The following is a 22,641-nucleotide window of genomic DNA, read 5'->3' on the forward strand; positions in this document are numbered from 1 at the left end:
TTTGGGTTTTTTAAAACTTGGTTCGGGATCTACTTGGTCGAAAAAAACAGGATTATCCTGATCCGATTAGAAGGGTGGATCCAGTGATATTTTGAACCAGTTAACATCAGAGAGGTTTATTTTAAGTGAATCATCATGAGATAAAGGTTTAGAGATGATATATAAATGTCTTTATATTTGAAGCATATATGAAGCATGTCACATCTAATGAGGTTGTATTGTATTATTATTATTATTTTATTATTAATCCTTTATTTAACCAGGAAGTCCCATTGAGATTCAGAATCTCTTTTACAAGAGAGACCTGGCCAAGGTAGCAGCCAAATCACAACACATACATAAACACCAAGTTACATTTTCAAGGTAAAAAAGAACAAAATGTTAAAAAACACAATTAGACTCTCAAGAAAAACAAGAACATGTCTCCATCACAACCTTCCTTACAATAGTTTTAAATTCATTAATGGACATAAGGGTTTCTAACTTTAGTACTTTCTGTAGATTATTCCACCCCCAAGGTGCTGAATAATAGAAAGCAGTTCTTCCTAATTCGGTTGCAACTCGTGGCACGTTAAACAGCAACCACTTTGAAGAGCGTAGCTGATAGGTACCAGAGCAGACAGAGAGAGATTACAGAGGTACAGTGGAAGTTTGCCAAGTATAGCTTTATAAATAAAGATATACCAGTGTTGTTGTCTACGAATAGTATTGTTTTTGTTTTGTTATTTCACGTTATAACAAAATAAGGAATGTAAAATGTTTCTGATCATTACAGTGTTTCTGTTTCTTGATGATGGCGGCGGTGGTGGGTGCCGCTGGTGGAGGCTCAGTTTGGCCCCGTACAAAACCTGCAATCTACAAAACTGGTAACGGGAAGGTCATAGTGGAAGATGAACTGTTAAACTTTATCGTGATTAAAATGAAGACACTTTGCCATCATGAAATTGTTTTGTTGGCAGCAAACAACTTTTCATCTGAGTGGATTGAGGAATCGAAGCAGCTCTTGTTTGATGTATGCCTGAAGGTTGGGTTGGCGAATTCCAGGAGGGGTAGCCACTAAGTGGGATAAAAAATATGACCAGTTGGTTAATGTTATAATATTGGGAGTTGACTGGGCTATTGGGCTTGAGCTGTGTTGTAATGATAGGAAGATAATCAATTTGAATGTATATATGCCATATGAGTGCATACAAAATGAAGATGAGTAGCTCAATAGATTGGCATTTATCATGTCTTTTATACAGGACCATTCTTCTACCTGCATCTATGTTGGGCATTTTGGGCTCATCTGTTGACATTTCCAAATGCCTTATTACAGTTGCTTAGTAAAAGCGTTCCACACAAACAAAGGTACATATGTGTCATTAGTATGAAAATTGAGATATGAGATTTGAACTGTGTCGGGCTTGGACATAAACATCCTAAGGCATCCAGCTGCATGTTTGGTTAAAGACCAGATTTGATGGGCAGTTTTGGAGGTAGGTCCTTCCATCCCAACAATTGTAAAAAAAGAAAGAAAATACAGGTGAGCAGGGTTGGGGAATTCCTGCGACTGTGATTGTCTACCCCGCCCCTAATTGGTTTCACCCGTTTCCCCCCCACCTCTTGTATAAATAGTCCTTGTCTCCCTTTGTCTTGTGCCAGGTCGTCTTGTTCTGTCCATGTGATAGTGTCAAGAGTTTTATACCAGCTCTTTAAGAAACCAGGTTTTGTTCTTTGATTTTGTACAATTGTTTGATCCTTCATGTGAACGCTTTTCTTTGTTTAAACCTTTGCAAAGTAAACTTTTTGTTAAACTTTCCTCTGTTTTATGAGTTGTGCATTTGAGTCCACCAGTGTTGCGTCTAAGGTCGTTACAAGTGCAACGATCAATGGACATCAAACCCTCACTCAGTCTCACAACAGGTGAACATTATTTTTTTAACATTGCAGAGTAGTTCATCTTATAATACAGTAGGTGGCTCTAACGTCAAATGTTTGAAAAATAAATTTTTCTCCTTTGTCTTCAAATTTTTAACTTTGTTTGCAGAGATGGGAAGTAACAAAGTGCAAAGACTTTGTTACTGTATTTAAGTAGATTTTTCAGATATTTTTACTTTACTATTTATTTTTGTGCCGACTTATGCTTTTCTGTTGTTCAGACATGGCTACATTCCCTTAAAGTATCCAAAGTGCACAATACTCCACTCTACTCCGTTCAGTTGTTTACACCAAGTACCTCCATTGTGGCCGCACATCTGGGTTACTGCCCAGAACGTCACGTCGGTGAAAACCCTCTATAACTGATGTTGTCAGTTCATTTAAGCCTTTTGTTGTATTGGTCTATAGTTCTTGGACATTTAAAGTAAGTTAGCTAGAGATTCTGTCTGTGTTCTTCACCTGTTACCTAGGTTACACGTTGCATCAACAGAGAGAAGTTGTCTCCGTCTGTGTTTTAACAAACACACCTGGGGCGAAGATAGAAACCAGAATTTGTTAGCGTCATCAATACGGAATTACACTTAACGCACCACTAATACGACTCAACAGATTCGGTAGCATTCAATTGATGTTAACATATAGTAGTATGCACGGTGACTTGATTGAAAATGAAGAAAACAGAGATCCCAGAGATTCAGCAGACAAGCCGCAAGACAATCCCGATCACCCTTGGCCTTATCTCAGAGAGATGTTTGAGACAGTAGGCATCAGGAATGACTCCTGGCCAATGTGCTGGGGAACTTCTTCATTAGTGTCTGTTCAGCAATTCATAATTTATCCTTTATTTTCTTTCCAAAAGCTATATTTGAGTACACACACATAGATTCCTTTTAATGTTAAGGGGAAGATTAAAAAAGAGAAACTGGATCTGTGAATTCTCACACAATCACAACGGAATTCATATCTTGCTGCTCAGTCCGAATCTTATGTTATCTTATATCTCATATTGTCTCTGTCACAATAATCATATATGGGATGTTTTAGGCCTATTGGCAGACAACCATTTCAAGTGTAGGTAATGCCATATAAAGAGCCTTTTTACAAACCGATTCCAAAAAAGTTGGGACCCCTGTACAAATTGTGAATAAAACAGAATGCAATGATGTGGAAGTTTCAAATTTCAATATTTTATTTAGAATACACATAATGACATATCAAATGTTTACACTGAGAAAAGCATAATTTTAAGGGGAAAAATAATTTGATTCTAAATTTCATGCACAACACTGTCGAAAAAGTTGGGACAAGGCCATTTTTACCACTGTGTGGCTCCCCTCTTCTTTTAATAACAGTCTGCAAACGTCTGGGGACTGAGGAGACAAATTTCTCAAGTTTAGGAATAGAATGTTGTCCCATTCTTTTCTGATACAGGCTTCTAGCTGCTCAACTGTCTTAGGTCTTCTTTGTTGCATCTTCCTCTTTATGATGCGCCAATGTTTTCTATGGGTGAAAGATCTGGACTGCAGGCTGGCCATTTTAGTACCCGGATCCTTCTTCTACGCAGCCATGATGTTGTAATTGATGCAGTATGTGGTTTGGCATTGTCTTGTTGGAAATGCAAGGTCTTCCCTGAAAGAGACGACGTCTGGATGGGAGCATATGTTGTTCTAGAACTTGGATATACCTTTCAGCGTTGATGGTGCCTTTCCAGATGTGCAAGCTGCCCATGCCACACGCGCTCATGCAACCCCATACCATCAGAGATGAGGGCTTCTGAACTGAGCGCTGATAACAACTTGGGTTGTCCTTGTCCTCTTTAGTCCGGATGACATGGCGTCCCAGTTTTCCAAAATGAACTTCAAATTTTGATTCGTCTGACCACAGAACAGTTTTCCACTTTGCTACAGTCCACTTTAAATGAGCCTTGGCCCAGAGAAAATGCCCGGCTTCTGGTTCCCGTTTAGATATGGCTTCTTTTTTGACCAATAGAGTTTTAGCCGGCAACGGCGAATGGCACGGTGGATTGTGTTCACTGACAATGTTTTTTGGAAGTATTCTTGAGCCCATGTTGTGATTTCCATTACAGTAGCATTCCTGTGTGTGATGCAATGCCGTCTAAGGGCCCGAAGATCACGGGCATTCAGTATGGTTTTCCGGCCTTGACCCTTACGCACAGAGATTGTTCCAGATTCTCTGAATCTTTGGATAATATTATGCACTGTAGATGATGAGAACTTCAAACTCTTGGCAATTTTTCTCTGAGAAACTCCTTTTTGATATTGCTCCACTATTTTTTGTCGCAGCATTGGGGGAATTGGTGATCCTCTGCCCATCTTGACTTCTGAGAGACACTGCCACTCTGAGAGGCTCTTTTTATACCCAATGATGTTGCCAATTGACCCAATAAGTTGCAAATTGGTCCTCAAGCTGTTCCTTATTTGTACATTTAACTTTTCTGGCCTCTTATTGCTACCTGTCCCAACTTTTTGGGAATTTGTAGCTCTCATGAAATCAAAAAGGAGCCAATATTTGGCATTGCAATTCAATATGTCTCACTTTCAACATTTGATATGTCATTTATATTCTATTGTGAATAAAATATATGTTTATGAGATTTCTAAATTATTCCATTCCTTTTTTACTCACAATTTGTACAGTGTCCCAACTTTTTTGGAATCGGGTTTGTGTATGTCCACTAAAGTTTATCAGTGTGTACTCTAGTAACGTGTGTGGTACAGGTAGCTTTGCATAAAAAATAGGCTACTTTTACTTGTATACTTAAAGTACCATTTCCAAGCCTGTACTTTGTTAAATTTATTTAAGTAAAGAAGTTAAATCAGTACTTCTACTTGTACCAGAGTATTCTTTTAGTATCTGTACTTCTACTTAAGTACGGGAGGTGAGTACTTTTGCCATCTCTGTTTATTTGAATCACTTTTTTGCAGCTTTTACCCCCACCTGATATACAAAGATAAAATCATAAAACAACAACAACAAAATAATGTGCCAACATGTATCAGGTAAAATTATAGTATTTTATTGATACATCATTTCATTTTTATTAACTAATTCATTTTTGTAGTGTGTATTTACATTTAGACACACAGCATATACATGTATGAAATATACAATATCTGTGTCATAATGTAAGTTCAATCATGCAATAATTAAATATAAACCAATAAGAACACACCCATACAATATAGTGAGATTCAATGAATTGTGTGTAGCGTACACCCCTATGTTCAACGTATAACTCAAAAGGGAAAAATCCAAAGAAACTGTATCGTCACCTTAGACAATGAAATTATTCCTGTTTACAATTGTTAACTGTATGCATTTGTTTTGAAGACTAAATGTGAAAGGTGTTTTTTAAAGGCAAAACATGATGTAGCCTAATATTTAATTTTAGTGATGGAATATGCTATTCCATCAATAAAATTGTGTGATTAATGTGGGTCATCAGCATTAGTGTATTGCCCATTGCTCCTTCCACTGCAGGACTTTCTGGTATCTGTCTGATTGTTTTTTGTGGGCTAGTCACAGTAGCTGCGTTTTTATTGAAAGATCCGATATGACGGGCATTTTTCAATGGTTCCTCTGCGATGTGTACCCTTGTAAAAAGAATTGTACAAAGGTACATGGGTCATTAGTTTGAGTAAAAATGTTGATTAACTAGGATAACTAATTTAACCAATTAACTGTGTCGGGAGAGGGTCAGGCTCGGACATGACTATCTTATTTCGTACTCTAGGGTTAGTCACAGCAGCTGCATTGTTGGTTGAAGACCAGATTATTTTGGCAGTTTTGGATGTAGGTTCTTCCCTCCCAACAATTGTAAAAAGAATGTGGGTCAGCAGGGTTGGTGTATTGCCCATTGCTCTTTCCCTTACAGAAGTTATCACTTCGTGTTGGAATTGCAGTTGTAGTAGGTGGAGTTATAGTTGTGGCAGGGGCAGATGTGGTTGTGCTAGGGGGAGTTGTGGTAGTAGTAGTGAGAGTTGTAGTAGCTGGAGTTATAGTTGTGGTAGGGGCAGATGTGGTTGTGCTAGGAGGAGTTGTGGTAGTTGTAGTGAGAGTTGTAGTAGTTGGAGTTGCAGTTGTGGTGGGGGGATGATCATAATGCTTACAGATGTTTGGTGTAGTTGTAGTAGGAGGAGTTGTAGTTTTGGTAGAGGTATGTCTTCTAGTTGTGGTAGTTTTGGTAGGGAGATGTTTTCTAGTTGTGGTAGTTTTGGTAGGGATATGTTTTCTAGTTGTGGTAGGGGGAGTGGTAGTTGTGGTAGGGGGATTTTGGGTTGCGGTAGATGGAGTTACATCATAGTCACAGCAGCTGCATTGTTGGTTAAAGACCAGATTGTTTTGGCAGTTTTGGATGTAGGTTCTTCCTTCCCAACAATTGTAAAAAGAATGTGGGTCAGCAGGGTAAGTGTATTGCCCATTGCTCTTTCCATTACAGAAGTTATCAGTTGGATTGGTCACAGGATAGTCACAGCAGCTGCATTTTGGGTTAAAGACCAGATTTGGTGGGCAGTATTGGAGGTGGGCTATCCCATTACCACAATTGTAAAAAGAATTTGGGTCAGCACGGTTGGGGAATAGCCCACTTATCCTTCCCTTACAGATGTCTGGTGTAGTTGTAATAGGTGGCGTTGTAGTTTTGGTAGTTCTGGTATGGATGTGTTTTCTAGTGGTAGGGGGAGTTGTAGGTTTGGTAGGGGGAGTTTTGGTGGTGGTAGTTGTAGTACGAGGAGTTGTAGTTTTGGTAGGGATATGTTTTGTGGTAGTTTTGGTAGGGATATGTTTTCTAGTTGTAGTAGGGGGAGTTGTAGTTTTGGTAGTTTTGGTAGGGATGGGTTTTCTAGTTGTAGAAGGGGGAATTGTAGTTTTGGTAGGGATACATTTTCTAGTTGTAGTAGGGGGAGTTGTAGTTTTGGTAGTTTTGGTAGTGATATGTTTTCTAGTTGTAGTATGGGGAGTTGTAGTTTTGGTAGTTTTGGTAGGGATATGTTTTCTAATTGTAGTATGGGGAGTTGTAGTTTTGGTAGGGATGTGTTTTCTAGTTGTAGTAGGGGGAGTTGTAGTTTTGGTAGTTTTGGTAGGGATATGTTTTCTAGTTGTAGTAGGAGGAGTTGTAGTTTTGGTAGTTTTTGTAGGGATATGTTTTCTAGTTGTAGTATGGGGAGTGGTAGTTTTGGTAGGGATACGTTTTCTAGTTGTAGTAGGGGGAGTTGTAGTTTTGGTAGTTTTGGTAGGGATAGATTTTCTAGTTGTAGTAGGGGGAGTTGTAGTTTTGGTAGTTTTGATAGGGATATGTTTTCTAGTTGTAGTAGGGGGAGTTGTAGTTTTGGAAGTTCTGGTATGGATATGTTTTCTAGTTGTGGTAGGGGGAGTTGTAGGTTTGGTAGGGGGAGTTTTGGTTGTGGTAGATGGAGTTAAATCATAGTTACAGCAGTTACATTGTTGGTTAAAGACCAGATTATTTTGGCAGATTTGGAGGTAGGTTCTTCCATCCCAACAATTGTAAAAAGAATGTGGGTCAGCAGGGTTGGTGTATTGCCCATTGCTCTTTCCATTACAGAAGTTATCAGTTGGTGATGGAATTGCAGTTGTAGTAGGTGGAGATGTGGTTGTGGTAGGTGGAGTTGAGGTTGTGGTAGGTGGAGTCACAGGATCTTCACAGCAGCTGCATTGTTGGTTAAATACCAGATTATTTTGGCAGTTTTGGAGGTAGGTTCTTCCATCCCCACAATTGTAAAAAGAATGTGGGTCAGCAGGGTTGGTGTATTGCCCATTGCTCTTTCCATTACAGAAGTTATCAGTTGGTGTTGGAATTGCAGTTGTAGTAGGTGGAGATGTAGTTATAGTAGGGGGAGTTGAGGTTAGGGTAGGTGGAGTTACAGGACCTTCACAGCAGCTGCATTGTTGGTTAAACACCAGATTATTTTGGCAGTTTTGGATGTAGGTTCTTCCATCCCCACAATTGTAAAAAGAATGTGGGTCAGCAGGGTTGGTGTATTGCCCATTGCTCTTTCCATCACAGGGGTTTGGTGGCATTGCAGCTGTATCCGTGAGGCCAGGATATCCTGAAGGAATCAGATCAGAGAGTCATATTGCTGAGATTTCTAAACAGAAAGAGCATACATTTTCAATCGGCAAAATAAGATGTAACAAAGTCAATAAGAAGCAGTCCCTCCAGGATGCCGCGATCGTGCCAATTCACACAAATTCAACCAATCACTGTGACTTTGGTGCAACACGCAATTTTGACCAAGCAAAGGGGGGGCTGGTGCTTGACTAACATGCACACACACAAACACATGGTGGATGCTGGATAAACCAGAGATGAGGACAGTTACGTTCGTTATTGTAAGTGCAATGAGGAGTTATCGCCTGAAGCACCAAACCCCCAACTGCTCGGGGCGCCTTTCAATGGGCGGCCCCCCCACTCTGACATCTCTCCATTAGTGCATGTATAGGTACTGAGCATGAGTGTGTAATTCAGGCCTGTAATAACAACAGAGTGATGAGAGAAAGAGAATGCCGCCAAATCTGTTGAGTTGTATTTGTGGTGCGTCAAGTGTAACGTACAGTATAGTCCCATCCAATTTTATTGAATTAGGTATTGATGATGTGAACAATAATAATGACAACTCCAGTGAAATTAATTTAAACTTGTTAGTGAGGACCAGTGTTGGGCAAGTTACTTTTAAAAAGTAATTAGCTACAGTTACTTCTTCCAAAAAGTTACAAGTTACTTCAGAAAGTAAATAGTGTGTTACTTTCAAGTAGGGATGAGCCGAGTACCCGGCTGAAACGAGTTTCCGGTACGGATAAAGCACTTTTGCCGAGTAGAAGTATTATACGAGTAATGCGAGAGTGGTATCTGTGGTTGGATTGAATACAAATTCTCAGCTGGCAGCGCAGCGTTCTGTGATAGTCACAGCGCCCCCCCGCCTACACACACACGCTCGGCTCACACACACACACAGAACGCGGAGAATAGCAGCGCTCTCTCTCTCTCGTTCGGTTTAGTTTGTTTGTTACCATGACAACACCATTGATCTGAAGCTTGATGCTCTCATGTAAATAGTTTTCTAATCAGCAATAAATATAACAATTTCTGATCAACCCATGTCAATGGCATGCTTAAAATAACATATTGTTAAAGCCCCGCCCATTTGAAGACAACCCAACCCACTTCCGGGTTAAATTATGTCCACTTCCGGGTTAGGTCTCGCCCAGTCCGAGTACAGATATGGATACAGATAATTCATGTGGTAAACAGATACAGATACAGATAATGCTGTACTCGCTCATCCCTACTTTCAAGTACATTTTTAAATGCTCAAATGTGACCCCCCCTTTCCCCCCCCCCTCTTTAACAAAACATAAGAATACATGTGCATGTTATGGTACATCTGAATATTAATAATGAAATGGATACTTAATACATTATTAACATAAACTGTACACACATATCGTTTAATGTTGCTGTGGGACAAAGTGAGACTAGCCTCCAATCAGATGCCATGTACGAAGATAGTAGTCTACAGTAACAAAGTATTTGTACTTTGTTACTTCCCATCTCTAATTAATATGAATGACATTAAATTAAATACACACTAAGAACAACCACGGCATGACAGGATAAGATATGAAGTTTTGAATTTTGGTTACCAAGAACCAGAAGATTTTGCAGGAGGCTGAAAAATGAGTTGCCCTGTTTACATAACTGTCCACCTTCATTTATCTGCTTGTGCTATTAATTATGTTTAAAGCATGTTATGAACTTACCCAAGCTGGCGATGATCAAACAGAGACCTTCAAAATGACAGACTGGTTATTATTTGGTTAAAAAAACAAAGCTTTGAAGATCAGTTTACCTAAATTAATGGTAAGAGTGACACTGTTTTCTGTAAAGAGCTGAACTAAATGCAACTTTTCATAAAAGCCACTGTAATCTCAAAGAGATAAAAGATTGTTAAACAAAACCAAAACTATCTGCATGGCTAGATACCACTGGAGGTAAGTGAGAAAATATGCATTACAATAACTTGTCCAGTGTGCCTTACCTGCCGTTAGAGGGAGTTTGCACATGTTGCCACTATGTAGAGAAGCAGATATAAAACGAATTGTATTAACATGCAGCTGAAAAGTATAAACATGACTCAAAAAAAAATTCTTACCCTCAGCTAATACTATTATTATTATCATCATCAAAACTGTTGCCACACAAATTGCAATTCATGTTGGAAAACTGCACATCTTTCCTGTTCAAAATGGTCTTAGAAAGTAGGTCAGTTTCAGATTCTGTGGTGTGTCTATCAGTGCCACTTAGCACTTAGCACAGTTTGTGGGTTTACTTAGTATTGGAACTCTTATTTTCATACACGTTACATACACAGCTGATGTGGTTTTCGTTTAAGACGTAGGTAGGAGTAACTGACGAAAACGCAACTGTACCATCACATAGTCAGACCCAGGCTGCTGCTTGAGAAATTAGACTGTTTTACAGCACCAATTATATTTTCACTTACCTTTATCAGGATGGTGGGTAAAGATTCAATCAGTGATTAAACAGCACCTGTAATCATTAAAGAACACAATCAAAACTCTTAATACACAAATGTAATTGAAACGGAAAGAAATTAGTGATCAAAATTTTGATAAAATATGAATTAAAACATTATCAAAGGTATAGGGAGCAGAAAGGACATGGCGCTCAGATCAGGAGGGATTTGACTGAACAGGTTGGTGACTGTATGATTATAATCAATCAAGTTTGATTAATAATTCCCTGCATCATGTATGACTGAAAATGATCACATGTACATTATTGGGACCACAAACTATAATAATAATAATAATAATAACATTAGAAAGCTACAACAAAATACAAAGAGAAAGCAAGATATAGCACTACATATAGCAACAACAAGGAAATCAAATGAAATGTAGTTTGTCAAAATCAGAGTAAAAGGGATACTTACAAATGTAGTGGTGAAAGAAGCGTATAATGTCTGATGGATGGCTGATGGATGTCTGGTGGATGTGTGGCGGAGCAGTTTATATTGGGTTGACAGCTGAGGAAGCTGGAAACAGGGTGTGGATAATTACTCCATGTTCCAGTAGTTCTTGGCCAGTTGCTAATAGAATTCCTTTGATCTATAAATATTGTTTAAACAATATATGTACAATGTCAGCACGTGGCAGTTATATAGGGAGGGGTAATGGCTGCATTGTTGCAATGTCCTAAGTCTAATTTTACTGAATCTTGGTCTGTATCAGGCTGATGCTGTCTGCAAGGCAAGGGGGGGTCACACCAAATATTGATTTGATTCAGATTCCTCTTCTTTTCATTCACTGCATTTTGTTAATTAACAGAAATAAACTATTAACACTTCCATTTTTTCAAAGGATTCTTGTTACACGGAGTGACTGAACGGACTCAAACGGCAGGCTCAAAATACTTTTATTATGGATTAAAACGGGGGAAAGGGAAGTGGGGAGGCAGACGCCAGGGACAGGGAGGCTGTAAGCAGGCGGTGGGGGAAACTTGAGGGCAAGGGTGCTCGGGGGAACACGAGGGAGCCGGGACAGGGGAGCCGAGGGGGAGACACTGGGACTGGAGAGCAGGGGAAGACAGGAGATGGGAGCGGAGATGGAGACAAGTAGAAGCAGGATGCCGTGAGAGGGGGTCCGAGTGGTGGATCCAGCTGACGGAGATGATGGCTGGAAGTGGAGGTGATGACTTCAGGGAAGAAACCAAAAAAGGGTAAGTAGTACAGGAGAAGGACAACACGCATGTTTACCAGGGTGACTGGAGCAACGATCAAGCAAAGACGGTCTGAAGAGCCAGGGTTGAAATACTGATCTTGATTGTAGAGGGGAGGCAGGTGTGAGCGGCGGGAGAAGGTGATAGAGGTATGTGCTAAATGTTGAATCTAAATATTAAATCTAAAACAACGCAGTGTATCATCCAGAAGAACATCAGCTGCCATTGTGAACTAACGTGCTATCGCAGCCGAGTAACGTTCGTAAAAGAAGATCTCTTGTCATGCGTCTCAACAGACCCACGCACCTCCATCCCACCGCAAGGTCAAGCACGACAATACTATAAATGTTTAGAGATGGAGTGTATGAGATCACACCTAGAGTGGGGGGGGGGGGGGGGGGGGCTGTATTATCCACTCAAACACATCTCAACAAATAACTCTGTCCGCCCCAATTTTCCCTTTTCATACATCATTTTAGGTCAAAATGTAGGAAAGCGGACAGACATGTTGAAATTACAGCGCTGTGGCAACTACTATAGAATCGACCAGCTATAAATATATTTATATATGTATATAAATATAAGGAGGCAGACAGTGCCATTTTCTACCCTGCTGTGTTGCATATCGATACCACACACCACAACAATGTGTTTAGCAAATACCTTTCTCTCTGGTTAAGCAATTAAGGAAGGCATTTGAGATGCATTGTTTAATCTCAATAAATAACTTTTTGATCAGTCAAAGATGTTGTCGGCTACTCCCTCCTCCACTCCCTCACTGAGCCCCAATTTCCATAACAACCAGCGCTACTCCACACACACACACAGCCTCTGAATCTCATAAACAAGAACACAGTAAACATTATATATCAGCGTCTTCAATGCAGCCATGTGAAGTTCATGGAAAAACAGATTTTTCAAAATGACTTTCAGTTTTGAGTAGTTTGGATGAGTGCCAGATTTGTGCTACTTAGACTGCTTAACTCTGAGTCTATTATCCATTACTAAAGACTTTACTACTACTACTACTTCTATTAGTACTACTAATACTACTACTACTTATGTAGGCCATTCTGTTCATGTTTGACATTTCAAACAGCAGCTCTGAGGTGTACAGTAGCTCAGCACAGGTGTTACTAATACTAATCTCACGCTGAAAACCAGATTAACTGGACAAAGCTGGAGGTATTTGTTTTCTTGGGAGCACTGATAAATGGAGTTGGAAGTTATAGGAGAACTGGCAATAGCAGTGGCAGCAGGACTCGTACTGCGGGCTGAGCCAACAGGTTTTACTTAATAAAACAGTGTAATGTAAATATTTTACAATATAATTCCTGGCTGTTCATGCACATCCCAATGCTAATATCAGCAGGTAATGTACTGGTAATTCATATTGGGTTCTTGACTATGTCTACTTCTTTCTTTTCATTTCATCTATACAGTAGAGCAAAAGTGCAAGTGCACTTTCTCCAGAAATGCTCATCCAAACAACTTCAACTCAACACTGCTCTTCCTTGGCTCCTGAGCAATACACCCACCATGACTACAGGGATTAAGTGCATTTTTTAGCGAATGTATGATTCCAGTGAATAATTCCCAGTGAGAAACATGCTGTCTTCACTTAGCAACTTTATTTTACAGAGTAGCACAGAGGAAAGCTTTGTCATATGTTGCAACGGCAATCACCTGAAGCTCAAGAACAAGATACAATCACCCCAGTTTTAAGATTAGTGTCACCAATTCATTATCCAACCAAATATGAAATATGATTACAATTTCCCCTTCTGTTTCTGAGTTATGATGCTGGATATAGACCAGAAACACATTTTTTTGTAGAACATAAATGTGTCATGGTAAAGTTGACCTTTAATCTTCTGGATATAAAATGTCATCACTTTGTCAATTTTTCCTATCAGACACTTTTATAATTAACGTAGAAACACCTGAGTAATGGTCAAAAACATGTTTTGTGAGGTCACAGTGACATTGACCTATGAACCCTAAAATATATCCACTTCATTCATGAGTTTAAGTGGACGTTTGTGCCAAATTTGAAGTCAATCATTCAAGGCGTTCTTGAGCTATCACATTCACGAGAATGGGATGGACATATGGACGAATGGACAGATGTGCAGAAAACCCCAAAACATAATGCCTTCAGTCACGCTGTTGCAGGTATAAAAACAAAGTTAAGCCGCTGTGTTGTGTGCCGCTGTTTTGATGTTCTTAACCTACTACATACATTAGCTACATACTTTGCTAAATTTATCAATTTCAAGTTTTTATAAGTGGTCTGACTCAGTCTCTAGTACACATTAGTAATGATGACTGCAGGGTTCTCAGTCCCCCAAAAGAAAACTTTCAACAGACAGAAATTTAAACATGATGCTATCATATTTTTCCTTTTACAATTTGAAATCAAAGTAACAAGAACATGGCATGAAGTGACTCTGGTCTTTTGTATACAATTATACAAGAGTACAATTAGAACAATTCCATGCATCAATGTATCAATTACCCTTCCCTAGATAATTGCCACATGCAGTCAGCTTACTATGAGTAATAACTATGCTATAAAACCTTTTTTAAGAAACAATCTGCAGAATGCTTGTGGTATATCTTGGACAACATTGTTTAAGTTGGTGCGGACTACATCAATTACTCCTACCTACGTCTTAAATGCAAAAACACAGCCGTGTATGTAACGCGTACAAAAATAACCCCCAAATTCCACAGGATGCGGAACGGCTGTGGCTCGGCTCCGCTCCGTGCTCCGCCGTCCGTCAGCACCCACCAGGTCCGGATTGGTTGAGGAACGGCCGTGGCCGTGACTGACAGCCGAAGTCACGAGATCTCGCAAATTCACGTAGAATAGAACCACAAAACCAATTTTGAAAATGAACCAGATGTTTTGTTTCTGTGCTCAACTTCCTGTCCCGCACTATCTGCCATGTGCTTAATGACTGCGGGGCTCTACAGAAAACAATAGTTCTGCGTATCTGCTTCGGATCGCCGGAGGGGTCAGTTTAAGGCCCGAAATGGTTCATTCTTTACGTAAATGACATTTGCAAATTATCTAATACTAAAATTTACTGTTTTTGCAGATGACACAAACATTTTTTGTTGTCGGGATAACTTGCCGCTGATGCTGGAAATGGTCACTAATTAAATTAATAAATTAAACCTTGATTAAAATAAATTATCTTTAAAATTCATGACATTTGGAAATCATACTATAAATACAGATGTTAAAATAGTAATTTATAACAAAACAATTGAAAGAGTCTATGAAAGTAAATTTCTGTGTGGAAACTGTGCTGGAAGCCCTACATTTAACATCTGTGCATGAAGATGGCCAGGAGTACATAGTAAACTAGAAACATATTAAATACAAAATACATCACTCTTATTTTATCATACAGGTTATATTGTGTGGAGGTTTGGGGAAATACCTACAAAAGCAACTTACTAAATATTTGCTCATTGCAAAAAAGAGCAATCAGGATAATAAATCACACCGGGTATTATGAGCACAGTAATCATCTGTTGTTTAATTCACATTTGCTGAAATTTATGGACATTGTTACATTCCAACCTGCTCAATTTATGTAAAAAGTAACATACGCACAATGTTTAATGAACAAGACGGGGATTATAATTTAAAGGGGACAGTGTATGTTCAAACAAGCTTGTGTGAATTACTGTTAAAAACATGTGTTTCAGTTTGTGGGGTGACCTTATGGAATGGACTGAACAATGACATCAAACAGAGTAATATCGTAATATCGCCGTAATATCGTTCATTTCAAAAATAGATTAAAGAAATCACAACTTGAACAATACAGAAAAGAACAGACCAAAACATAGGATGGGAAATGTAATGTAAAGGTATTGTTGTATATTATTGTATTGGAAGTTATTGGAAGATCTGAAATATTGTATGCTGTATTTGCATATGTACTTACTTTTTAATAAGATGATTTTGTGAAATAGGGGCAGGACCAAGTAAGCTTCCGCCTGCGCCTTCTTGAACTAATCTTTATATATATATATATATTTTGTGTGTGTGTATATATATATATATATATATTATATTATTATATTTTTAAATTTATATGGGTTTTTGTTATTGTTGTTAAATTTTAATTTACCATTTCATTTAGTGGTTTTAATTTATTTTTTTTGCCTTGCAACACTGTTAAATAAAAATAAATAAAGCCCTTGAAGAAATTGTTGAGTTAAAACCAATCAAAGTGCTAGATAGATGATTAATATGAATGTCAGACAGGCCAAATAGTGAGAAATTATAAGCAAAAGAATGGGTTGGTGTCATGGGAAAATTACATTCTAATACTGATCTTCTTTTTTTTGTCTCTCTTTATGGTTGATTCTCACATGCTGAAATGAAAAAGGAAGCTTGAACCTTTTGTGTGACTTTTGTTTTCCGTACAGGACTAGATAAGGTACAAGGTCTCCGTAAACTATCTCTCCCTGCACATTCTTTCGCTCCTTGGCAGTTGAGATAAACAGGATTGGTAACCTTGGGCTGAATGGTGTGCAGGGGGTGGGGGGGGGAGAACTGGTGGCACCAGACTGTCTAATGTGTTTAGATTGTCTGTCAGAAATGCTGAGTCATGTTAACAAAGGGGTGCTCTTTGACTCTGGGATGTACATAAGACAGTTTTTTCGTCTACCTTGAAGACTTTTCCACATTGTGCTGCTGTGCTGTGTGAAATAGTTATCCCTATACCTGCAGCTGAAAATAAAATACAAAGACCAAACTCGGTTTCAGTTCTTTCTCTCTCTTCACTCTCTTATTCTGGTTTCACTCTCAAAAACACTCTGTTGCAACAGAAACTTTCACAACAGTAAGGTCATGATTAACTTCCTAAATGCTGATTTAATCCTATCAATAAGTTGTAAAATAACCCCCCCCCCCCCCCCCCCCCAAAAAAAATAATATAGACCTGAAATTGGCAGACGTTCAGATCGAGATTATGAGAAGCCGCCAAATTTGCATTGATAGCCCAAAGAAGAACACTACTAATTGCATGTGGATTTTCAACGTCCATTGCTACACAACCAGGCAGGCGTTCTTACTGGCTGCGGGGTAATCTCGCCCATGGTCGGGGGCAGAAAGATTTGCTTTTCCAGTTGCTGTTTCAACCAGGTAACTTTGGGCTGCTGCCCCTTTTTGCTGCCCCGTGTCAAATCTTGATCACAGACCTATTTTGAGTGTTATAATAATGATAATATAATGGGTGATCTTACATTCTTAGTTTGGAAGTGTGGTGGTCTCAATGCACCTCACAAGCGAGACAGCACCCTAGCCTTACTTAAAAAGAGAAATGTTGACATTGCATTATTACAGAAGACCCAATTGCTACAGACTGATCCCAGCCGTTTAGCCAACAGATTTTATCATACAATTGTATCTTCCTCAACAAGCTCAAAAACAAGGAGTGGCAATAATTGTCAAATGGAATCTTCCGCGTAAAGTTTTGTTGCCTTAGTCAGACAATACAGGCAGAATTGTGATTTATACAATAGAGTATAGTTTTAGGAAAATTGCACTTTTGTTATGCACCTAATATTTTTTATGGCCGTTTCTATGGTACTCTCACCAATCAAATGCAGAAGTTCTTTTGTTGTTAGTGCGGACTTTCAACGCTGTGTGGGACCCAAATAGTGATTGGTCGAACGCAAAAGTCACTGGGGTTCAGGGGAAACCCACAAATATTCTGAAATCATGGGCTAGCAACTTGGTTCTTATAGATATTTGGCATGTAGTTAATCCCAACTGTAAGGATTATGCCTTTTTTTCAGGTAGGCATATATCTTTTTTCCAGAATAGATTGAAGAATAGATTATTTTTGCATCCATTTAATTCATTCTATTCGAAAGCATTGTTACTCCCTATGGCATTTTCTGACCATAAAGGGGTCCTCTGCGTCACCACCAGGGCATGAATTTAACACCCGCCCACCTGCCAAATGTGGGTGAATTTTGCAATTGGCGGGTAACACTGTCAATCTACTTGCCATGTTGGCTGGTAGCCAATGAGAATTGAGTGATTCAGACGCTTAACCATCAGTAAGCAGGGTACACAGTTGCTTAGGGGACCAGCATCACTGGCAGCCATTGATTGACAGCCAGTCTCCCCATCGCATTTTCATTACTCGCAACAATCCCACCAATATGCATTTGTAATACACAGCATCGTTGCTCATATTTTTAGAAAACCTCTCTCAGTCTTCTCCTCACCTTCGATCATTATGCGAGGAAGCTTATCAGGCTTTAAAATTAACTGGTCAAAGTCTGCACTGCTTCATGTAAATGATCCTGATGATTCAATCATCCCTGCTAACATCCCCAATGTTAAGCATAAACATACTGGTGCTCAATTTTTTTGAAAGACATGGAAAAATGGATGGTTCTTCTGATGTCTATTCAAACCTGTATCTCAGTGGTTAAAATGAATGTTTTACCCAGAATTAATTTTGTGTGCTCTATTCTACCTCTCACTCCTGCTGGTTTTTAGCATAAATTACAATCAGCTGTATCTAAGTGAATCAGGAAAGGAAATGGCTAAAGAAAAAAGAGATTGGCTGAAACATACTGCCATATAACTATTAACTGGCAGAAAATTCCCTTTTATTCATTAATACAGAACTCATGATTGGTGGGAGGCCTATAACAATTCCACAGTGTGAACAGAGGGGGGTTAATTGTCTAAAAGGCATATTTAGCAAGGTTGGATTGCTACCCTTTTCTGATTTACAAAAATGCACAACCTACCACGTTAGGGTATCCTATCCGGACTATGCAGCCAAAAACCTGTGGTATGGTATCAAGGCTTTATCAGTTCTTGGTGATATCTGGCCACTCTGCCCTTCCTATTGAGAGGATATGGGTATGTGATTTCCCAGGACTGAGTATCAATCTCGACTGATATAAAGTATGGTCTAGCATCCCACAAGTATCACGCAATCCAGACCATCAGCAGATTCACCACAATTTCATTCATAGAACACATAACGTACGCGTTACGGTCAATGTTTTGATTTGTAATGGTCTGTCAGCTGTCATAAACTTCAAAAACGTTCTGTTTTTGCTGGCCAAGAGAATGATTGCAACCCGTTAAACACCACCTCATGACTTGTCTATTCATACTTGGACCCTTTCCTTGCTGGATGTTGTGGATATGGATCTCTCCACGGCTCGCATAGGTGGAGCCCCGGGAAGGACTTTGGGCCCTTGGATCACCATTGCTGTGTCCTTGAAGGCCGTGCTATAGATTTTTACTACGTCCTTCTCACTTCGGTCTCTGTGTTTGTGTTTGGTCCCTTTTGACTTGTGCCAGTCTCCCTGTCAATGCCTCTTGTTGGTTTGCTGTATTTGTCTGTTTCTGTGTGTCTTGTTTGTGAGCAGCGGGCATCGTTCTTGCTGTTGTGTTTTTGTGTCTCCCTCCTTCCCGCATTTCCTCTCTTTGTTTTAGAGTGAAACATTTGTTCGCAAAGAACGATTGTGGAAAAGGTGAACTGTGCCTTCTTCTCTGTGTGTAATGTACTTTTCTATATGTTGTCATCTGGACCAAAGTTCTGCACTTTTGTTTGGCTCTTTAAATAAAAAAGAATTTGATCACAAAAAAATCAGTCTCAGGATCAGAAGAGTCTCATGCCTGGTCTTCAGTCTCTGGTTGTAAAAGTGGATGTGAGTTCCTCGCTGGTTCTGGTCTCCACACTCCTCTCCATCAGCTTCTATCTCCATCGGACCAACACATTTATGTGTTTTGAACTGAGATCGCCAGGCAAATCTTTTGTTACAAACACTGCAGCTGAATCTTTTCTCTCTTGTGTGGACAGCCATGTGTGACCATAAATCTCCACTCCGTGCAAAAGATTTCTTACAGACTGAGCAGCTGAAAGGTTTTTCTCCTGTGTGAGTTATCATGTGGTTCTTCAGGGTTCCACTATCACTGAAAGTTTTACCACACTCAGAGCAGCTAAAAGGCTTCTCTCCTGTGTGGATCCTCATGTGTTTTTGTAAATTTCCATTCTGTGTAAAATATTTCATACAGACTGAGCAGCTGAATAGTTTTTCTCTAGAATGAGTCATCATGTGGGTCTTCAAGGTTCCACGTTCAGTGAAAGCTCTACCACACTCAGAGCAGCTAAAAGGTTTTTCTCCTGTGTGGATTCTCATGTGTTTCTGTACACTACCTCTCTGTGTAAAAGATTTATTACAAACACTGCAGCTGAAAGGTTTTTGTCCTGTGTGAGTTATCATGTGATCTTCCAGATCTGACTTACGGCCAAATTTCCTTTGACACTCAGAGCAGCTAAAAGGTTTTTCTCCTGTGTGGATTATCATGTGTCTCTTCAGATGTGACTTGAAGTCAAATCTTTTCCCACATTCTAAGCAGCTGAATCGTTTCTTACATCTTGAATCATGTTTCAGAGAGTTTAAAGCTGACTGGGGTTCTCTGGTCTCCTTCCAATCAGCACTGTCATCAGTCTCAGGATCAGAAGAGTCTCCAGTCTGGTCTTCAGTCTCTGGTTGTAGAAGTGGATGTGAGTTCCTGGCTGGTTCTGGTTCTCCACAGTCCTCTCTGTCAGCTCCTGTTTTCATGTGCTGAGTTTGTCTTTGATGAAGCTGTGAGATCTGAGCATCCTCTTCATCATCTTCACTCTTCACAGGGACAGGATTGAATGGGAACTTGGTGATATCAGCCTCCTTCAGCCCGTGAATCTGCTCTCCCTCCTGATGGCTCCACAGTTCCTCCTGTTCCTCTTTAATGTGTGGGGGGGGCTCTGGTTCCTGCTGGTCCATACTGGCGCTACACACCAGCAGCTCCTCTTCACCAACAATCACTTCCAGAACATCTGGAGGTAAAGCTGAAACAGAGTGAATATTTGTACAAGTTAACATCTACAATTCCATTAAACGTGGCAATTATTCAGCAACAATTTTAAGAATACGGTTCCTCAAATTTAAGGATATGTTGGTTTTGTTTGTCTTCAGTGACCACAGACAGACAGACAGATATATATGGGGTTTTGTTAGCAGTTAACCAGTTTTTGTTGTTAGTCCGAAGGAAGCGTAGCTCTAAGACAAAACCCACATTTCACCACAAACCTGTTTCTAAAGGCTGCTTTAGGTTTCAATCACACGTCCTGTATTGCTGCTTCGGAGTAGATTTAACACCAGGACCGGTTCTAGCCTGCTATATTAGGGTGGGAAGGTAGAAGAAATAGGTGGGCTGAATGCTTATTAGCTAAATGCAGGGGTTTCCCTGCTAGTATATGACTTAGGCGCAACGCCTAACTTGTGTTGTGCACCGCCTACGCTTATGAATGTAAAAACAATGGGAGAGCATTTGGAGAATGAGCCTGGCATCATAATGGTACCCCTACAGCGGGCCGGTGGTTCAGCAGCCAGTTTTTACAAACCTATGGCCTATATAATAAACACAGTTACACTTTTTGGAACTACTTCAGCTTGTGTAGGCCTATTAGTGCTTTCTGAACATACTGAACACACCGTGATTACACAGAAAAACATGTAATTTTGGTCAAAATAATCGTGAGGTTACATTTTCACAACATTAAACAATTGACATACGTAATGCAAATGGAAAGTGTGTGTAATATCTTTTTTTTTTTTTTGTAAGAATGCCTAAACCTTATTATTCGCATTAAATAACTACTGACTATTTTACACCCCAATGGTATCCTGAAGTTTGTGTTAAATTGTGTTGGGGTGGTTACTGAAACTGAAACTGACTGATTATGGCACAACCCAACCTAGGATATTTTTCACCATGCGCCACATCAAAGCTTTGTATAAGTGGAACATTCCCTTTTACCAGCCACGGAAACAGCTTCTATATGTACATAGCTTCTATATCCATGTATACACAGATATCTTATATATGTAAATTACATCTGAAATATATAAAAAGGTGTGCCACCTGTCCCCTGGTCCGCTGCCAGCTTCCTCTCTGACTTCATGTTAAAGTTCCTCTTCTCCCCGACCTGTTTTAGAAAATACAACACGTTAGCAGGAACTAGCTGCGGCTAACCTTAGCTTTAGCACCGACTCCCTGCGACATTAAAAAAGAAACCTAACCTGCTCTGTGTAGCTTAGTTTCAGCTTTTAAAACCACATCCAGCAGTTGGGACGTTTCTTTCTTCTTAAGAAACTAAACACTGACGCGTTTTACTCCGCCGTCCTCAACACGATGTGACAGTTAACCAGCTAACGTTAGTTCCGGAGACGGACGCTATTACGCGTCGTACCAACAACGCTTTCCTCCAACAACAAATCTTAGTTTACTAATGTAACCGAGGGTTTCTGACGTTACCTAGACTTCAGAGGTTCGACTGTAAAGTAAAGAAACACGGGCGTCCAATGACGGAGACTGCACGTCTCACTTTATTCAACCACAACACAGGCAATTCAACACTTTGTCCACTTCCGCTTGTCCCTTCACAATAAAAGCTCTACTGTTTACTGTAACTTCTTACCACTCCTGATGTCGAGAACGTCTCTTTAGGTGTTACATCTTTAGATGGAGCTGAACTGGTGATATTTTTACTTCTAACAGTCCTCTCATCTTACCTTTCTTAAGTACACCGAGGTTGTTTTGATCCAGACAATAACTACTAATGTACATGCTAGTCAACAGATGGTTTACTTCAAATTATTTCATCCTAGTAGGGAATTAGCATGGCCTGGGGTACCACACCAGTCATCTCAAACGTTTTTATTTCTTTACTTTATTAGCTTTACCATGGCCTAATTACTGGCATAGGATACACTATATATGTCATTAATCATTTTTGGTGTTTTACCTTGGAACATAGCAATGAACAAGTGAGTTTTTATAGTTTTATACAGATCATAATATGGCCATCACAGCTTTGTTCAAAAAAAAAACT

The 22,641-nt window shown here is 39.6% G+C and overlaps 1 long non-coding RNA gene across 1 annotated transcript; it reads right to left on the minus strand.

Moving 5' to 3' along the window:
* Positions 1-7,303: 7,303 nt before the first annotated feature.
* On the minus strand, positions 7,304-11,016 carry LOC116692836 (uncharacterized). Its single transcript, XR_004332795.1, has 5 exons — positions 10,914-11,016; positions 10,461-10,507; positions 9,996-10,027; positions 9,718-9,744; positions 7,304-8,006 (listed from the first exon to the last, which is right to left on the minus strand). It is a non-coding gene; the product is annotated as an uncharacterized LOC116692836 (long non-coding RNA).
* Positions 11,017-22,641: the final 11,625 nt, after the last annotated feature.

The sequence above is a fragment of the Etheostoma spectabile genome, chromosome 7 (assembly GCF_008692095.1).
Source record: "Etheostoma spectabile isolate EspeVRDwgs_2016 chromosome 7, UIUC_Espe_1.0, whole genome shotgun sequence".
Lineage (NCBI taxonomy): Eukaryota > Metazoa > Chordata > Actinopteri > Perciformes > Percidae > Etheostoma > Etheostoma spectabile.